The 19,480-nt window shown below is 40.8% G+C and overlaps 1 protein-coding gene across 1 annotated transcript in view; it reads left to right on the top strand.

Moving 5' to 3' along the window:
* rock1 (Rho-associated, coiled-coil containing protein kinase 1) overlaps positions 1 to 19,480 on the top strand; it is an 80,316-nt gene that overhangs the window by 19,964 nt on the left and 40,872 nt on the right. The window lies entirely within an intron of this gene.

Genomic DNA, 19,480 nt, shown 5'->3' with positions numbered 1-19,480 from the left:
CCTTTTTAGCATTTCATTTCCCTTTATCTAAACCGAAAGTGCAGAGACATGTGCTGCAAAATTGACTGGCTTCTTATTTTTTTACCTTTTTCTCTTTGGTACCGTTCCTTGATAGTGCAGTTGAATTTAGGAATTTATATGGGAAATTGCAGGCACAAGCTTGCATCTTGGAACTCCATACTATAAGAACATTTATTCCAATGTGTTGCACCACTAAGCTGCTTTCCTTTGCAGTTTTGTAATATGTGTGAGTGTGGATGGGTGGGAGAAATAGTAGACCTATTTACCCCCATATAATTTTGTCTACCTCTTTCTCCTCTGATTCTTGTTAAAGAGCTCACGGGTGGTCATTTCAAATTATCTGTTCAGCCTTGGTTGTGAAGATTTTTACCTTGTATTCCTGCTGGCTTTGACCTGTGTTTAATCATTCAACCAGTGCTGAGTAACATTATCGTACCATCATATTTGTGCTACGAAAATATTTGTGTTAAGTTGTCAAAATGCAAAGGATAAAAGTCTAATCTTGGCATTAATAGCTGATGCATTCTTTCCAATAAATGAATTGTGTTCTGGCCTGTTCCAGATCTTTATTCGTGACCTCTAATCTTCAATAAATGTTACTCATTTATAGATAAATTAATTTACTTCTTACACTATATGCTATAATTTAAATGCTGTCATTATTATATGCAATAGCATATAATAGTCACAATACTTACTGAGCTCTGCAGTCGGTGTTCTAATTTATTTGGTATATTAAATTCAACTGAACTCAGTGATATAAAAACGTCATAGTTATATAATTATGCAAATGTGTGAATGATTTAGTTTTGTGGTTCTAACGTTCTTTCAATAGAATAATAGGTCATCGTGTAAACAGACATTTGCCCTTTTTGGTACAGGAGCATTAATCTTTCTCTTTATTTACTCTTTCATAGTTTAACTAGCAGTTAAAAATGATCCAATTTACAATAATTTGTTTACTGTATTTGGCATTGTCTTGCACTAAATTACTAGATTTTCCTTAAAACACAGATACTAATATAGGCAAGATATTTACAGATCAAAATAATTACAGTAATCTCATTTACAAACCACCATAAAGCATGATACATACAGTAAAATGTAGAAGTTGGAGTGGAGGTAGTTGCCATGATATTAGTACAAATTGCTACTGATTTAGCCCGAGTCTTAGTCTGCTATCAAAGGTGCTATATTAAATGCAAGAATTATTATATTATAACTTTCAAAATGTTAAATTAATAGTTCTCAAGACGTGTCTAAGTATACCATGGTCCTTGTTTTGAGTTCCTTATATTTCAAATAAATCTTTGATCTCAGTTGTTCCCAGAATAAATCAAACTTGTGCTTTGCATATCCATTTAAAGAAATGGTGTATTCTTGGCCAGCTACCAGTAACTACCTCTCCTGCATATTTTTCTCTTAAAAACAAGGATAAAGATCTTTCAAAATACAAGCGTGAAATATGTATTTTTACTTGGAAGCATGAACAAGCTGTTGTACTAAATCACACAGATGTTGTGGGAAGTCAAGTCCTGCAGCTCAATGGTCAGAGCACTCGCCTCGTAAGTGACAGAACTGGGTTCGATTCCCGGCAGGGTGAAAGCTTGGGTAAGCTGCCTTACTCGACACTCCTGATAATAATCCCTCAAGAAAAAAAACAATAATAAATTGGTCACTTCAATCCGCGACTGTTTGTGGGACACTACCATGCGCAATTGGCTGCCGCGTTACGCACAGTCAATTTACTTTACGCTTCTGCGAAGCACTTTGAGACGTTTAGAAGATGTGAAAAGCGCTATATCAAATGCAAGGATTATTATTTTTTATTGTAAGTGGTGTTTATTGAACCTTGAAAGCGCATGATCCTGAACTTATAGAACATATTAGAGCTATTTGTATGGCTTTTATCATTCAGTATTGTGCAGATTATAGTTTTATAATTGAGTATAGCTGTAAATCAGTGACGCTAAATTGTTTTTGAGATTAATTCGTGATAACAGTTAGTCATTCTCTACTGGAAGAGGGACTCTAACCACTGTAGCTTGACCTAACAACCAAACAAAAATTATTGTGTTCAAGCAAATAAGGAAGAAACAACTGGAGGGAATGAAATAGAAATATGTGGAGATGGGAAATCCCAAAATAGGGAACTATGCTGCTATTGAATGCTGCTTTTTTGAACCCAGTAAGTGAGTGAGTTTCTGACTTCCAGTGTACTCCTTTCCTCAAAGGCTAAGATTGATGGAAAAATTGAAGTCTTGGTCATTCACAATCTGCTGCATGGAATTCCAATGAATGGTGCTTGGGCCCAAGTCATCTGGCTGGGTTCTTGGCTGGGTATAAAATAATCCCTGGCAGAGGTGACAAAATACAAAATAAATTAATTCTCAAATAAAGGTGTCTTTAATCATTGTAAGAAACATTGAGACATTGTTGATTCCTGGCAGAATTTGTATCACCTCAAAAGACTAAAGTATTGCACATTTACAAAATGCACGTTAAGTGGTAGCATTACACGTAATCAATCAATTGCCATTAGTTTTCTTTGCGATGTTGGTAGCAAGCTAGTGAGTATTAAAGAGTCATAAATCGAGAATGTGTTTCAGGAATTTGTAAGATGTATTTATCTGGGCGCTGCCTATCTGAATAACATGGGATCAGTGACGGGGCATATGATGTGTAATCTTCTTGGTTCAAGGAAAATTGTTTTTAGTTCTCAGAATAGGTCCCAAAATAAGCATTACAAATGAGAAAAATGATCTGCAGATAATAAGGTTCTGTACATAGTAAACACATGTTGGCATATTAGATACAAAATCTACTTAAAGCAGCAAAATTGGTTCCGGATCTATCCTTGTTGACAATGCTGAGACTGCATCAGATATTTTCATTGGTGAGTTTAAGTGGTTATTGGTGGATGTTTTTGAGCTAGCATGATATTGATGAGCAAAGGGAACACAGTTAATCCAAATGTCCTGTTGTGTCCATATAAGATGTTAAATTAGTTCAATACACATTGAATTTTAAGGTCTGAACAATGGTGCAATATCTATCTGTCTTTAAAAACAAGCAGGATTATGGTAGATCATCTGCTAACAATTGCTAAGAGACTTGGAAACCAGAGAGGAAATTGTTACATCAAAGGGGGGTTTGTATTTTTTTAAAAAGCAATAGAATGACCTAGCAGTGGACTTCCAATCAGATTCTAGGCCTGTTCTTATTTGCAAGTGAAATCTATGACCTGATTAATTTTAGTGAGTTTCAGAACATTTACATACGAACTGAAAGAACATTTGTATAGCGCCTTTCACATCGGGAAGACGTCGCAAGGCGCTGGACAATCAGTATTTCGGATTTGAGCTAAGGGTCGGAATCGGGGAGGGCAGGGGAGGAAGGAGGGTGATTGAAGGCACAGAAGGTCTTGAGACGGGTCTTGAAGGAGGCAAGGGAGAAGGCAAGGCGAGGGGACTGCAGGATGCAGTTCCAGAGGGTGGAGGCACAGTGGCTGAAGGCCTGCCCGCCAATGGTGGGGCAGGCGAGGCGGGGGATGTGGAGCAGGCCAGAGCCTGCTGAGTGAAGGACGCAGGCAGGTTGGTAGGGGGTTAGGAGGTCGCAGAGGTAGTGGGGAGCAAGGCCATGGAGGGCTTTGACGGTGAAAGCCAGGATCTTGAACTGTATCTTCTGTGTGATGGGAACCCAGTGGGTCGGGCTGAGAATGGGGGTGATAGGTTCATGGAGCCTCGTGCGAGAAAGGACACGAGCTTCAGAGTTCTGGATGATCTGCAGCCTATGGAGGGAGGAGTTGGGAAGGCCAACAAGCAGGGAGCCTGCATAGTCAAGTCTGGATGTTATGAATGCGTGTAGGAGGGTCTCGGCAGCCTGCGGTGTGAGACAGTGGCAGGGGTGGGGGAAGGCAGAGCAGGTCTTGGCATGGATGTGGGGTAGAAAGGATAGTTGACGGTTGAATAAGACACCAAGGTTCGGACTGGCTCAGTGAGGTAGAGTGTGCATCCTTGCATGGTGATGCTGTCAGCGCCTGAGGTGTGGAGGCGCTGACAGGAGCCAATCAGGAGTCATGTTGACATTCAACTGTAGAAGTTAGTTCTCATCCAGGACTTGATGTCAGACAGACATTCTGTCAGGACAGCGGTTTACATTTACATAGTGCCCTTAATGTGTGGTACAGTCCTGGAGTGCTTAAAAGTGGCAGAGCTTGATGCAGAGCTAGGGAGAGAGGGCAGGTGGCTGTAGGCATGATCAAAGAGGAAGGTCTTTTGCCACTGAACAAAGAGGTAGAAGAGGGGATGCAAGCAGGTTGGAGAGATAGGGAGGTGCTAGGGCATGAAGTGAATTTCAGGATCATGAAATTGATACGTTCTGCAATGAAGAACCAGGGAAGGACTGGGGTGATGGATGCAGAATTTGGTACAAGTGAGGATATGGCCAGTGGAGTTTTGACCTTGCTGAATGTATGAATGGTGGAGCTGGAGAGACTGGCAAGGGGGACATTGGAAAAATTGGCAATGGGGATAAAGGCGTGGATAAGGGTGTCAGCTGCTTTGGGTGTGAGGTGTGGTCGGAGGTGGATGATGTGGTAGAGATTGATGAAAGTGGTCCTGGTCAGGGTCGGATGTCAGCTGGGAATTGAACCTGATATCAAGTAGGTCAACCAGGAGAGTGTGATTGGTCCCACTGAGGTGTATGAGGAAAGAAAAGCGGTTTAGGAGGATGGCATGGCTGACTGTATCAAAGGCAAGTGGAGAGGTACAGCAGGCAAAGGGAGCCCTGGTCACAGAGAGGAAGTTATTTGTGATGTTACTAGCCGAGAATAACACCTTATTATAGTTGAACAGGGGGAGTTATTTGACATTTCATTCTAGGAGTGTTACAGTCAGGTGTTTACAGAAGCGTTTGAATATAGATAGAAATATTTCAGTGCTGGGAAAAGGGAAGAAATTGATTTGTTTAAAAATGTTTATAAATAGATTTCACTTAATTTTCTAACACTAATAAACACACTTCATTTTCAGCTATAATTTATCAATAAATAAATTTGCGAATCATATAGTACAATACAGTTATGTACTAATCTCCCTGTATGAATTGATGGCTAAAAATAATAATCCTTGCATTTGAATTTGCAGTTAACTTAATTAATAGTATTAATCCTGTCTGAGTTTCTCTCCTGACGAACCAAAGGTGACCGGAATTTCCAATATTTCCCAAATTTGCATCCTTTAAGCGAAACCAAAACGTAACTTGCACTTAGATTCAGATTCTATGTTTAAAGTACTTTTCCACAATTCATTCTTAACATGTTTTGTTTCTTAAAAAATGTAGGCAGCTGTGATAATAAAATCAATGTTTTTGTGATACTAAGTCACGCAGGTAATTTTTGATCAAATGAGTTGCTTGGGGAAATGAATTTTCATTGTAATTTGATTCACAAACCATTTGCTTTCAATTTAGAGTGTTTCTTAAAATGTTCTAATATCTAAATTTATTTGCTGTGCAGACAGAATTTCATTGTATATGTGATCTACAATTCATGCTTGTCCTGCTGCAGCTTTCTGACAGAACTGCATTTACAAAACAATTTCTGAAAAAGTATTTTTAGCCTTCAATTTATTAGTTAGGCCAAAAAATATAACCCAAACCAGCTGGGGCTTCCTAGTTTATTGTGTGTCTTACATAATAATCTGCTGACATAATGTTGAATAGTTCCCAGCTAAGAATATTTAATTAATTATTTCAATGATAAAGTGTAGAAAAATAATTGCCAAGGACACCTTGACATGTGAAACATGGCTGTTTGCATTAAACTATAAATTAATAGAATTTTATGTTGTTTTAACCAAATGCTTTAACTCAATAACTACTACTGATTAAGGTACCTTTTCCTTCATGAATAACCTGTAGAACTAATATAATGGTTAATATTTCAAAAAAAGTTATTCCCTTACACTCTTTTGCCTATCTTGAATATTTAAATACATCTTTTGAATCACTCAATGTAATTCTTTGAGAAATTAGCATTCTTCAAAGCTTCCTGTTTGTAACATTTGTTGAGAGCAAAATGTGTCGTCCTTTTTAATAAGAGGAAAATAATGTAGTCTTAAAGTTCTTTCTGCTTAAAATTCTTGAGCTATTAGATTGTAGGAGACAGCATAGTTGACCTTGATCCTATCCTCAAGTGACCTCATCATAGACACTTTCTAGCAGTGGCCATTGGATAATGATTAAAAGTGGGAACCCCAGAATTTTTTGTCTTCTGCATACCAGAAATAAGTCAACTTCTGCTGTATAAGAAAAAACACAAACAAAAAAAAATGTACTGCAGATGCTGGAAATCTGTTATAAACACAGAAGTCGCTAGAAACACACAGGAGGTCAGGCAGCATCCATGGAGAGAGGAAAATTAGTTCATGTTTCAGGTCAATGACTTTTCATCAGAACTGACTGCTGTATAGGATCAGCTAACTCGGCACATAATCACTAACCAAAAATGCAATTTCACTATATCTAGATGCCCAATTTGCCACACGTGGCTTACGTATTGGACAACCTTGTGATGTAGCACCTTATCACGTCATAATACCTCAAAGTGCGTGATAAAGCTCTGAGATCTTATTCTGGGTTAAGGGTTCTTTATACATGCAAGTTGTTCTTTTAAAACAGCCTTGATTACACTTGAAGACTTGTGCCTATTCTATAATTTGGAGATCTCTGACCTACCAGTATAGGTCTGGGATCTCCAAATATATATAGGCACAATGGTGGTTGCTTTTCTTAAAAATTGGATTGGAGTTGACTTGTATAAGTCTTGTCTGTTTGTCACAACATTCAAGAAACAAAATTGTTTATATTTTTATGTGAGGTGTAGGTTTTATAAATGATATTTATTTGGCTTCATTTTGTATTCTGTCTTGAAGCAACGATTTATGATCTCCTTTAATCATGCGTTATTTACTGACTGAGACGAATTTGAAGGACTTGTCATTTAAATTAGTTATGCAAAAGCGCAACAATGCTATTATTGCTGCCCATTTCTAACATTTGTCTGTCTTCATTGTTAAATGGAAAAGCAATATTGGTTTGACTATTGTATGGAAAAGACCAAACAAATTAGATTGTTATGAATTGAGCCCTTTGTACTTTTCATCAGTTCCAGTGACTTTTTTTGAATGATTTCCACATCTTTCCTCATCCGCACTCTTGTTTGCAAAGTTTTTGTGGTAGTTGGAATGCAGCAGAATGTCCAGTACTTGTCTTGGGCTTGTTCTGTATTGCTAATAACTTTTATCTACATATGGGGACAGATTGCAAATTTCTGTGACCATTTCTTAGGTGTGAAATGTAATGCATAATTTAACCCTAAATTCTTTTGATATACGATCACATATGTATATTCTACACATAGGTGGCCATCAGCAACTTAGTGTACTGTTGAAAATGCATTCGGCCTTGTATATAAATTATTAACTTAACGTTTTATAATTGTGTACTAGACAAGACTGCCTTTTACATCTCTGCTTTTCTCATCTATTTTGTAAACCCGTTTAACTACATATTTCAAATAGCTGGTTGCATGTAATTGCCTGTTATGGAATGTTACTGTGGCAATGTTGACCAGAGTTATGGCAAGACATTATGAAAACATGCCTAAGAGATCATCAGCAACTGCTTGAACGATGTGTCTGGAAAGAAAGAGTGCACTGAGGATAAATGCAGTTGCACTTAGTTGAGAAACAGTTTACTTTTTCACTGACTATTAACTTATTTTCCAAAAATGGCACACTGCAAAAATACCAAAAAACTAAAGGATACACATATAAATATAACGTGTAGCAAGATTGTTTGCACATATATTAACAATATATTAAAAATGAAATATTAATAAATTTATTGGCTGTAACAGTATTTAATTTTTTAATTCTATCTTTCTAAATCCTAATTGCATTATACATACATACAATCTTTTCCCTGAATAAACACTGTTAACAGTAATGCCCCATATTATTTTTACCAATAAGTCAAAAGAGCATTTTATAAAAAAGTGAACATGTACATCATGGGGTACAGAACTGACATTTTTACAAATTGACAAAATAAGGAAAATTGAGAGTGCTTTTGGATACTCTTTCCTGGAGGAATTTTTGACCCCTTGCTCCTTCTGCTGTGGTGTTCTTGTCTGCGTACTTTCACATTTTGTTTTCCACTGTCAATTGCTGACACGTTTGAGGTGTGCCAGACTTCCGTTCTGACTAGTCAGAGGTTATATGACAACTTCTGCATAATTACCATGTGTAAGGCGCTCAGGTTTCTTGCAATAATGGTATTTTTCTATATTTAGGATCTCATTTTTAAATTGATCCCTTGGTGTTAGATAACTTCTTACAGCATGGAAAATCCTTTTTGTTTAGTTGGACGGAATCCAATTTATCCAAAATTGTCAACATGCTGTAGAATGCTTTGAAGGTACTATGGGTTACACCCCAAAATTGTGGCTTTATAAAATGCTATTATGACTGTCTTGAAGGTGAGAATATAAACTGATAGGCATACAGGCTGCAAGTTTGTTTGCTGAAGAGCACATGAACACTACTTTTTAACCTGGGCCTTCCTAAAGGTTTGAGTAGCTTGAGTCGTATAGTGGCAGATGGCACGTCTTTGGTATTCTGAATGATGATCATGAATGTTCTCTGTAATATATAATTTACTCACACATCATTTTAAATACTGATTTATATTATTTACAATGAAAGGGAAACACATTTTCAGGTATTTTCTCTGATGATCTTTTAAGCATTGCCCCATTTATAGAAAATTAATCCAGTTTAGTTTTTGGTGGTCATTACATGTTGCTCAAAGTACGTGAAGAATTAAATGTTACCTTGATGAGGTAGATAGAAGAGAGTTTCTCCTGGTGTGTTGACCAACAACTCTCGAAATAAAATTGATCGCTCACTGTGACGCTTTGTAGGATATTGCTGTGCGCAAATTGACTGCCCTTTTCGCCCACCAAACACCCACAGTCATATCACTTTGCAGTATATCCTGTGAAGCACTTTGAGACATCTCGATGACATGATAAGGTTCTATATCAAATGCAAGGATTATTATTCTTTCTGCTGCTGGAGTGTTAAGTTTATTCGATGAAGGTAACTACAGACCTCACTCAATTGATAATACTCTTGTCTCTGGGTCAGAAAATTGTGGTTTCAGCTTGATCTTGGAACTTGGAACACCCTGAGCTGTCCTTTCTCCCTCATATCCGCGCCACAACTGGCACCGCCTTCCACCACCTCCGGAACATCGCCAGACTATGGCAGTACCTCACCCCTCACGCTGCTGAAACTCTGGTCCACGCCTTCATCACCTCAAGGCTGGACTATGGGAACTCTCTCCTCGCCGGCCTTCCCGCCACCTCCCTCCACAAGCTGCAGGTCATTCAGAACTCTGCAGCTCGTGTACTGTCCCGCACCAGGCTTCGGGACCACATCACTCCCACCCTCGCTCGCCTGCACTGGCTCCCCATCCCCAGAGGATTGATTTCAAGATCCTCATCCTCACCTACAAGGCCATTCACGGCCTTGCTCCCTCCTACCTCTCCAACCTACTATCCCCCTACCTACCTGCCCGTACCCTCCGTTCCTCTGGCTCCGGTCTGCTCCACATCCCCCGCCCCAACCGCCCTACCATCGGTGGTCGGGCCTTCAGCCTCTCAGCCCCCAGGCTCTGGAACTCCATCCCCCAGTGCCTTCACCTTGCTTCCTCCCTTTCCTCCTTCAAGGCCGGTCTCAAGACCTTTCTCTTTGACCGTGCCTTCAGCTCCCCTCTCGATTCTCTACCCCCTCCTCGCCCCCTCCCTTCCCTCCCCTCACCCTGACCATTTCCCCCCTGCTCGGGTCCCGACCCAACTGTCCAGCGCCTTGGGACGTTCTCCCGACATGAAAGGTGCTCTATAAATGAAATCTTGTTGTTGTTGTTGTTGTATAGTCTTAAGATGACACTTCAATGTGGCGCAATGGTGAACTGCATTTTTGGAGGTGCCGTCCTTCGGATAAGATGTTAAAGCAGGCCCCATTTACCTTTTCTGGTAGATGTTAAATATCCCATGGCACTATTCAGCAAAGAGTTTTGCCTGGTGTCCTGGCTAACAATCCCCCAAATAAAATTGGGAATTCGCTTCATAGTTTTTGTGGGACACTGCTGTGTGCAAATTCGCTGCAGTGTTCACCTATAAAAAAACACATTCACTGCATTTTACAGTATATCCTATGAAGCGCTTTGGGACATCCTCCTGACTTGTAAAGCGCTATACCAAATGTAAGAGTGCTGATTATTATTACTACCCTGAATATGTACAGTTCTTTCCCTTTCTTGACTTAGTTATACTGTTGCTGCTCCCCCTCCCCAGTTTTGCTCAGAATGAAGCCAAGAGCTGTATAAGAGCAGCCCAATGGAGGCAACCACCATATCTCATTTTTCTCATCTCCCTCCCCACCCCATTTTGAAAAAAACATCCCTTTGTAACTCAGATCATAAACTCGCAGTTGAAATCATTGGTTTCCCACTTCTACATGGTGAATATTAGTGTTTTGCTGTGTCAAAATGTATCCGTGGGTAACTTCTCTTTTTCTTCTGACCGCTTTTGGCATGTTGCTAATTTTTCTATTTGTTGCTGTCAGGTAGCTGACCTGTTTGGGAGTCTGGAAATTGAATGATAGGAGTTCTGGGTGCAAATATGTATGATTAAATACGTTTGTATGTCAATGCAGTGAACAAACAGACTGCCCTTGAAGTGTTCATCACTAAAATAGCAATTTTGTGCACACAGATTTCCAAAATAATAATGTTATAATTTTTGCATTTGATATAGCGCCTTATCACGTCGTGGAGATGTCTCAAAACGCCTCACAGGATAGAATGTAATATGAATTGACTGCATTTTGTGTGCATTACATGGTAGCCAATTTCGCACAGCAGTGTACCACAAATAGCCATGAAGTGGCTGACCAATTTTATTTGGGAGATTGTTAGCCAGGACACTGGGAGAAACTCCCTTTTTTCAAATCGTGCCATGGGATCTGTAACGTCCACCTAAACAGACAAACGGGACCTCGGTTTAAAGTCTTATCCAAAGGGCGGCATCTCCGACAATGTAACCCCCACCAATGTGATTTCAAGTCCCGACTTGGGGCTTGAACCCGCAATCTTATGACACAGACAGGATTGCTACCACTGAGCCAGGCTGACACTTTTTATAGACAACTGTGATATTTACTTCATATTATGACCTCCATACTGATCTTCTCAGCCATTCCTGCCTATTTCAAGAGCTATTAAATCAGTGATAAAAAGTGCTCTCCCACATTCAAAATACAAGTGTTGCTGACAGTCTTAATATTGTTGGATTTTTGATTTGCAATAGAAAAGATAGTTGTCCTTCCTTACAACAACAACAACAAAATTACATTTGTATAGCGCCTTTCTAGTCGGGAGGACGTCCGAAGGCGCTGGATAGACAGAGTTTAAGGACCCAAGCTGGGGGTCAGGATCGGGGAGGGTGGAGGGCGGGGGAAGAAGGGAGATCAAAAGCACGAGAAGAGGGTTTTGAGATTGGTCTTGAAAGAGGCAAGGGAGGGGGCGAGGCAGAGGGACTGCAGGGTGGAGTTCCAAAGGGTGAGGCAGTGGTAGAAGGCCCCCTGCCAATAGTGGGGCGAAAGAGGCAGGGGACGTGAAGCAGGCCGGAGCCCGCTGAGCAGAGGGAGCGAGCAGGATAGTAGGGGGTTAGGAGGTCGCAGAGATAGGGGAGAGCAAGACCATGGAGGACTTTGAAGGTGAGGACCAGGATCTTGAACTATATCCTCTGTGTGATGGGAAGCCAATGGAGTCGGGCGAGGATGGGGTGGTAGGGTCACGGAGCCTGGTGCGGGAGAGGACACGGGCTGCAGCGTTCTGGATGATCTGCAGCCTATGGCGGGAGGGAGTTGGGGAGGCCGATAAGCAATGCGTTTGCTTAGTCAAGCCTTGATGTAATTAAGCCTGTATGAGGGTTTTGGCGGCCTGTGGTGTGAGACAGTGGCGGAGCTGGGAGATGTTGCGGAGGTGGGGGAAGGCAGAGCGGGTCATGACACAGATGTGGGGTAGAAAGGATAGTTGAGGGTCAAACTAGACGCCAAGGTTCCGGACTGACTCAGTGAGGTGGAGTGTGCAACCACGGATGGTGATGCTGTCAGCGCCCGAGGTGAGGAGGCACTGACAAGAGCCAATCAGGAGGGCCTCTATCAGGAGAGCCTCCATGCTATTAGTCTCCTTGATAGACTAATAGCAAATCAAGGTCATGTTGTTCTTGTTGAAGTTTAATTTTCTTTGTAAAACCTAATTTCCGTCAAGTGCAATATACATAGCTTCTTTGCAGATTAATGGGTAAACATTCAGAATTAAGAACCTTGCATTAATATGTTCCACAGTAATATCAATGAACTTGATTGTGTTCTAACTGACATATTTAATTGACAAATATGTCTGGCATTTTTTGCATGCAGTGTTCCTTCACTGAACCAACCCAACAGAAAAAAATACACGAAAAAGAATAGGAAGTTCATTATGAGATTGTCAGTTTTGTTTTTTAAACATCACATTAATGCATACCTGAGAAGGTAATAAAGTACAAAAAACCTGGCATTCTTGCTACCAGATTATTGCTCAGTTGAAAGTGGCTTTAAATATCGCCTGGATATGAGTTGCATAATTTGATAGTTAACCGTTAGAATAGTGCTTGGAGGTAGTGTTTGTTGGTTTAGGTTTTTGTGTTTAATGCTTTGATTGGTTACTGTGGTAGTTGTCATAGCAGTATTCTGTTGTACATGGCTTTCTGAAACTTGTGGTTGCTGTAGATAAAATTCAAAATTGTCACATGACCATAGGTATTTATATATGGCAGTGGTGGCCAAGCTTTTTGGTTGGCCAACCAAATACATTTTTCTTGATTAATATCTTATTTTAAGGCCACACCATAAATATCATTACTCAAAAGCTACTGGAAACAGAATATTGATTTAACACAGATTTACTAAGTAAGGCCAGTGTGAATGTTCGGCTGACAACTTCTTGATGTTGGTATGTGGTGTTTGTGTGATCCAGAATATTAAAAATACATGTTTAAGAAATATTAATTCTTTTGAAAATGTATATTTTACTAAAATGGATTACATTTTTTTTATAATACGATCCTAAATATACGTTAGAACATGTCAGAAAATTCAAAAATATCCTCGGGGGTGGGGGAGGGGGGGAAGGGAGAGAAACAAGGCTCCTTGGAGCTAAGCTGACTCTGAGGTGACGTACTTGGGAATGGAATGTCAGAATCAAGTCAATCCTCTGTGGCCTCAGAAGTCCACAGTACTACTCCAGGGTACTGCCGAAGACACACCAGCTGGCCTGGCTTGTTGGCAGGGCTTGGGAGGAGGGATTCTTCCCACTTTTAGCTCCTGTCATCCGTGCAACCAAAACTTAAATGAGTAGAGTGGTTCTAGCTGGACAAGAAGCTTGCCAGACAGTGCCCTCAATGACAAGCTGTATGTTTTAGGCTGGTAAGACTCCAGCAGTACCCAAACACACACATTGCAGTCCCCAAGCCTCCTCTGGCCAACTTGCAGCTAAAACTCTCTGGAGCACATTCCATTCCAAACATGCAGAAATAGCCATGCGTTGGTGGCATAGATATGTGGAACTATCCTGGTTTGGATACTCTTAAGCATTGTGTTGAGTTTCTGCATGTGTCAGACACTTGGCTGACCCCCCAAAAATCCTAAAATTGCATACCCAATGGGGGCATCCTTCTGAAAGAAACATGACTCCTTTTTTGGTCAGCTACAATGATTAACGCTCTGTTTATTTTGTGCTGCACTGTGAGAGACACAAAGTAAATTGGGCTATAAAGTAGAATGATCCCAACCAATTACACGAGAGTTATATAAACACGTTGATTGCAGTTTCAACAACAACTTGCATTTATATAGTGCCCTTGATGTGGGGTAGCATCTCGGAGCGCTTAACAGTGGCGGAGCTTGATGCCAAACCTAAGAGAGGGGGAAGAGACCGAAGGCATGGGGTGAAGCGTAAGGTTTTCAGGTGTGATTTGAAGGTGGTTAAGGAAGGGGCAAGGTTGAGTGATTGAGGCAGAAAGTTCCATAGTTTGGGGACGTAGTGGCTGAAAATACAGGCACTGATGGGATGGGGGACTTGCAGGAGGCCAGAGCCAGCTGGGCAAAGGCAATCATTAGTGGAGTGGGATGTAGCTCAGTGGTTAGAGCACTCTGGGTTTGATTCCCGGCTGGGCAAAATGTTGGGCAAGTTTCCTTACTTCACGCATCTCTGTTTATCTAGCAGTAAGTAGGAACCTGGCTGTTCGTTGATTGGCGGATCTCTTTCCCGGAGTAATAATTCCTTCAAAAAAAATTGGTCACTTCAATCCACAAATGTTTGTGGGATACCGCTGTGCGCATTTGGCTGCCGTGTTTCGCCTGCAAAATATACAGTCAATTCACTTTACAGTATATTTTGTGAAGCACTTTGAGACATTTTGAAGAAGTGATAAGGTGCTATATCAAATGCAAGGATTATTTATTTTTATTATGTAAAAAGGTCAGAGAGGTAGAGAGTGAAGTGAAATTCATGTAGGCTTCGTTCAGAAATGGTCCCTTAAAATTTCTTGGAACTTCCAGTGGACAGCTAATATTTTGTAAGGGACCATATATTAAGGTAGCTCTAGAGCTGCTGGTGTGTGACAACATTTAAAAAAATTGGCACACATGTTATAATGTTGTGCATTGAAATTAGGAGCAGAAATGAGCTAGCTTCCTGTCTAACATTCGTGTTATGCATAATATAACTTCTGAAAGCAGTGACATTTTTGTTTCCAGTAATATAAACTAGCAATATTTTGCTAGAATCTCCAGTTTTTTTTCAAGATTGTAAGATAAAATTAAGAACCACACTTATTACCATTTCACAACATGCAGGTTCTACAGCCTGCTCCAAAACTGAGCTCAGTATGACTGCATCATGCAATGTGCCTCCTGTGAAGGTCAACAACAACAACTTGGATTTATATAGCACCCTCCACGCCGGACGGTGTCTCAGAGCACTTCACAGTAACGGATTCTGGGGCCGAGCCAGGGGGATGGAGAGGAAGGTGACCAAAGGCGCGGTCGAAAAGAAAGGTCTTCAGCAGAGACCTGAAAATAGGAAGAGAGGGAGCGAGGCGAAGGGAGTGAGGAAGGGAATTCCAGAGCCTCGGGGTGTAGTGGCTGAAGGCGCGACCGTCGAGGGTAGAGCGGAGGACTCGGGGGACGAGGAGGAGGCCAGACCCGGAGGAACGAAGGCAACGGGTACTGTTTTGAAGAGAGGAGGTCAGAGAGGTAGGGGGCTGCAGAGGAGTGGAGGGATTTGAATACAAGGGTGAGGATCTTGAAGTCGATCCTCTCTGGGATAGGCAGTCAGTGCAGTCTGGCAAGGACTGGGGTGATCAGGGAGAGGAGTTTGGTGCGGGTGAGAATGTAGGCGGCAGAGTTTTGAATGATCTGGATTTTATGGATTGTAGTGGATGGGAGACCGGCGAGGAGGGCGTTAGAATAGACCAGCCGAGGAGTGACAAAGGCATGGACTAGGGTTTCAGCAGCTTTTGGAGAGGACGTATTGGTGGAGACGGGCGATGCGTCGGAGATGGAAGAAAGTGGTGCTGGTGAGGGACCGGATATGAGGGAGAAAGGATAATTGGGGGTCGAACTTGACGCCTAGGTTGCATACGGGTTCAGAGAGTTTTAGGGGGAGGTCGGGTAGGTGGAGGAAGTGAGAGCTGTGAGATTTTAGATGTTGACGAGAGCCAAAGAGTATGGCTTCCGTCTTGTCAACGTTCAGCTGAAGGAAATTTGCGCTCATCCAGCCCCTGAGGTCTGACATCAGGGAACTGGGGGTCGCAAAAAGAGAGGTGGAAAAATAGAGTTGGGTGTCGTCCACGTACATGTAGAAATGTACCCCATGTCTGCATATGACATCCCTAAGAGGGAGCATGTAGATCAGAAAGAGGAGGGGGCCAAGGATGGATCCTTGGGGTACCCCGCAGGTAACCGGGTGAGAGCGGGAGGAGAAGCCGTTTGTGTAGATGTACGGTTTGTGAGGTAGGATTCGACATCAGATCTTCTAATCTTTCAAATAAAACTTTTAGAAAAATTGTTTTATCAAAATGATAGTAATCATAATATTTAATGGGGGGAACCTCTGGCCTGGTAAATTACAATTTGACCATGGCATACTGTTTCTCTTACAGCACCACAGGTTTCGGGTGGCAAGACCCCCATCTATCTGCAGCTCAGCTCTTTAAGGGGAAATGGGAGGGGAAAGCTCTGAGACATGAGGAGGACCCCAGCCAGTCTTCCGAGTGGCCCCAACTCTCAGGCCTCTTCTTGCCCACCTCCCAGCATGTCACTGGCCGGAGCCTGCCCACGTCAGGTCCAGCGGGCTGCTCATTGAAATGACTCATCTTTGCCTGGCCGATGGATCTGCCAGTCAAGCCAACAACTCACCTGTCTTAATGGGGACTGACACTTTAACTGAGGTTTACTCAGACCCCTCCCCCACCCTCCGAATATTTTCACTGGTCACTTATGTACAGCACCTCTACCCAAGATAGTCCTGCTTTTAACAGCAATGCTGTAAAGTAAACGTACCATGGATATAAAAACAGCCTTTTAAAGACCTGATATATTTCGGCTTTCAGTGTAGCTGATGAAAAAGTTTTTGTGATTGAGTCTTGTATGTGTGTTAGCCCCTCTTCTTGAACTCTGACCCATAGCTTGGTAGCAATTAAAATAACCTGCTTAGATATACAACAACAAATTCCATTTATATAGCACCCATCATGTCGGACGGTGTCTCGAAGCGCTTGATATACTTATCTATACTTTAAGTTTATACAGTATAACAATCTGGGTCATGTCTCCTACCAGCCTTAATTAATTTTTTGTGTACTTTTCATAATTACTTTGACTAAATTCCTGGAATCCTCCTGATTCTGAGAAAATTCACCAGTTCCTTCGTGGTTCTTTGAAGGTATGGATCCAAAAGTTGGGCAGAATACTCCTAATATGTCCTTGTCAAAGAAGACTTATACAAGGTTGAATAACCTGTTTCAACTTATCAAATGACATCTAGATTCATCCTCTTTCTTAACTAGTTCATTTGTTGACAAAAATCATACTGAATACTTTGTCAATGGTCAGCATTCACATTCTCACCATTTTCCTTTTCGCCAATAAATATCCATAGTGTACACTGTTTGTTTATATTCTCACTTGTTTATCAATATTAAAACTCATTAGCACCCCCGAGCAAATCTACTTAATCTGTCCTGATCTCTTTGAGTGCCTTCAATCTGTCCTATACTTACCATATACTGTAGCTTGATGCAAATTTAAATAGACTCATGTGATAATCAACTAAGATGCTGAGTTCTTCATCCCCACACCCAATAGAACCTCAACCATGTATTGTTCTGGTTTGTGTTGCCAAGTCGATTTGTAGACACATTTATAACTTGGTATTAATGCCATGATGGTCTGGAAGTTTAATGTGGGGATTTTATCAAATGCCTTTTTAAATGTCAGGCACACTCTGTCCATTGAGTATCTCTCATCCACAAATCCAGTTTCCCGCTAAACAAATTGCATTGGACTTGCGAAGTATGATATATTGCTTCTGCAACAATTCTGTATACTTTTAAATGAAAAACTACAAATGTTTTAAAATCAGTGGCCGGTCTTTCAGCCTCTCTGCCCCCACACTCTGGAACGCCATCCCACGGTCCCTTCGCCTCGCATCCTCCCTTGCCTCCTTCCAGGCTGGACTCAAGACCCTTCTCTTTGATCGCGCCTTTGGTCGCCCTCCCACCTCTCTACCTTCCCTCACCCCTAAACCACCCCTCCCCCATGTTCGGGCCCCGACACCTGACTGTTCAGCGCTTTGGGACGTATCCCCGATGTGAAAGGCGCTCTACAAATGTAATTTTGTTGTTGTGTTTATATTCATAGTTGTGTTTTCTTCTGCACATACGTAAATTAATCTCCTTTCTCTGCTTTTTTTCTAAGATACTATTTTTCTGTTCTGCTTTCCACTTTTCATTTGTCTACTGTTAATTATTAACAACCCCAACAAAATTACTATGTCTTCAATAAACTTTTCAATCATTGCTGTGGACCAAAGAATCTAGAATCAGGAAACAAATTATGCTTCATGATACTGCAGGGGTTTCATTGCCATATTTGGATCTATGGTTAGGACTCCACAATACAGTCACAACTTCGTCACATGTTATATATGGTCAATTTCACTTAAATAACCAAATGTGTGTGTTCTATACTTAGAAGTGCATTATTTATATTCTAGTTGCCTTTCTGTTCAGTGATGGTTTCATTGAGACAATGTACGTAAGATAAAGTAATGCGATGTGCTTCTTTGTAATGTTGAGATTGGTTGAAAAGTATCATATGCGTTAGGTGTTTCTTTCTCCAGGGGTGACTGCTGTACAAGTTCATAAAATCTGCGTGTGATTCTTCTTTACTGATCTAGAACAAAATATTTTAACTAACTGGTAGTTAAGTGTTGTGACATTATAATGTGTGTGGCAATTCTTGTAACAAAAGAAGAAATAATTATTCAGTACTTGATTTTAATGATATTGTACAGTTCAATAAATTAAGAATTTTGTACTAGGTGTTGAAATTTTTGTAAGTTCAAATTTATAACAGATAAATACTTGTCTGAAATACTGAAATACTTCTCCAAAGTTGTCTCCAGCAGCACAGAGTTGTAAATTTGTATTAATTTTTCCAAAATGTTCTTCTTATCCACTTCCTCTGAAGTTGGTGCCTCATACTTCTATTATGAATATAAATTGAGTATAATTGCAAGTCAGCTTGACTCATTTGGTAGCGCTTTCGCCTCTCTGCCAGAAAATTGTGGGTTCAAGTTTCACATCATGACCAGAGCTCAGAGTCCAGGCTGACACGCCAGTTGAGTACTTGCTGGAGGTCTTGTTCTCTGAATTAAGTATTAAACCAAGTTCCTATCAGGTGATTGTTAAAGATCTAATGATACTATCCGAAAAGTGAAGGCAGTTTCTCATAGTAATTGTCCAGATTAATTGGATTATTTACCTAAAGGCTGTTTGCTGTGTACAAAATGATTGCTGCGTTTGGCCAATTAAAATCCATCAAACTTTACAATAATTATTATGAAGTACTTTGAAACGTTTTGATGTACACTATAAAAATGCAAGTTTTATTTTTTATACCACGAGAACACATCTTCATGTACGAGCATGTGTTAGCAAGATTATTGAATCACAACAGTTATGTCTCGTGCTGTGTCTATGTCTCGTGCTGTGTTCATA

Source organism: Callorhinchus milii, unplaced genomic scaffold (assembly GCF_018977255.1).
Source record: "Callorhinchus milii isolate IMCB2004 unplaced genomic scaffold, IMCB_Cmil_1.0 Scaffold2, whole genome shotgun sequence".
Taxonomy (NCBI): domain Eukaryota; kingdom Metazoa; phylum Chordata; class Chondrichthyes; order Chimaeriformes; family Callorhinchidae; genus Callorhinchus; species Callorhinchus milii.
Note: the sequence above shows the minus strand (reverse complement) of the source record. Positions and strands in the feature narration are given on the sequence as shown.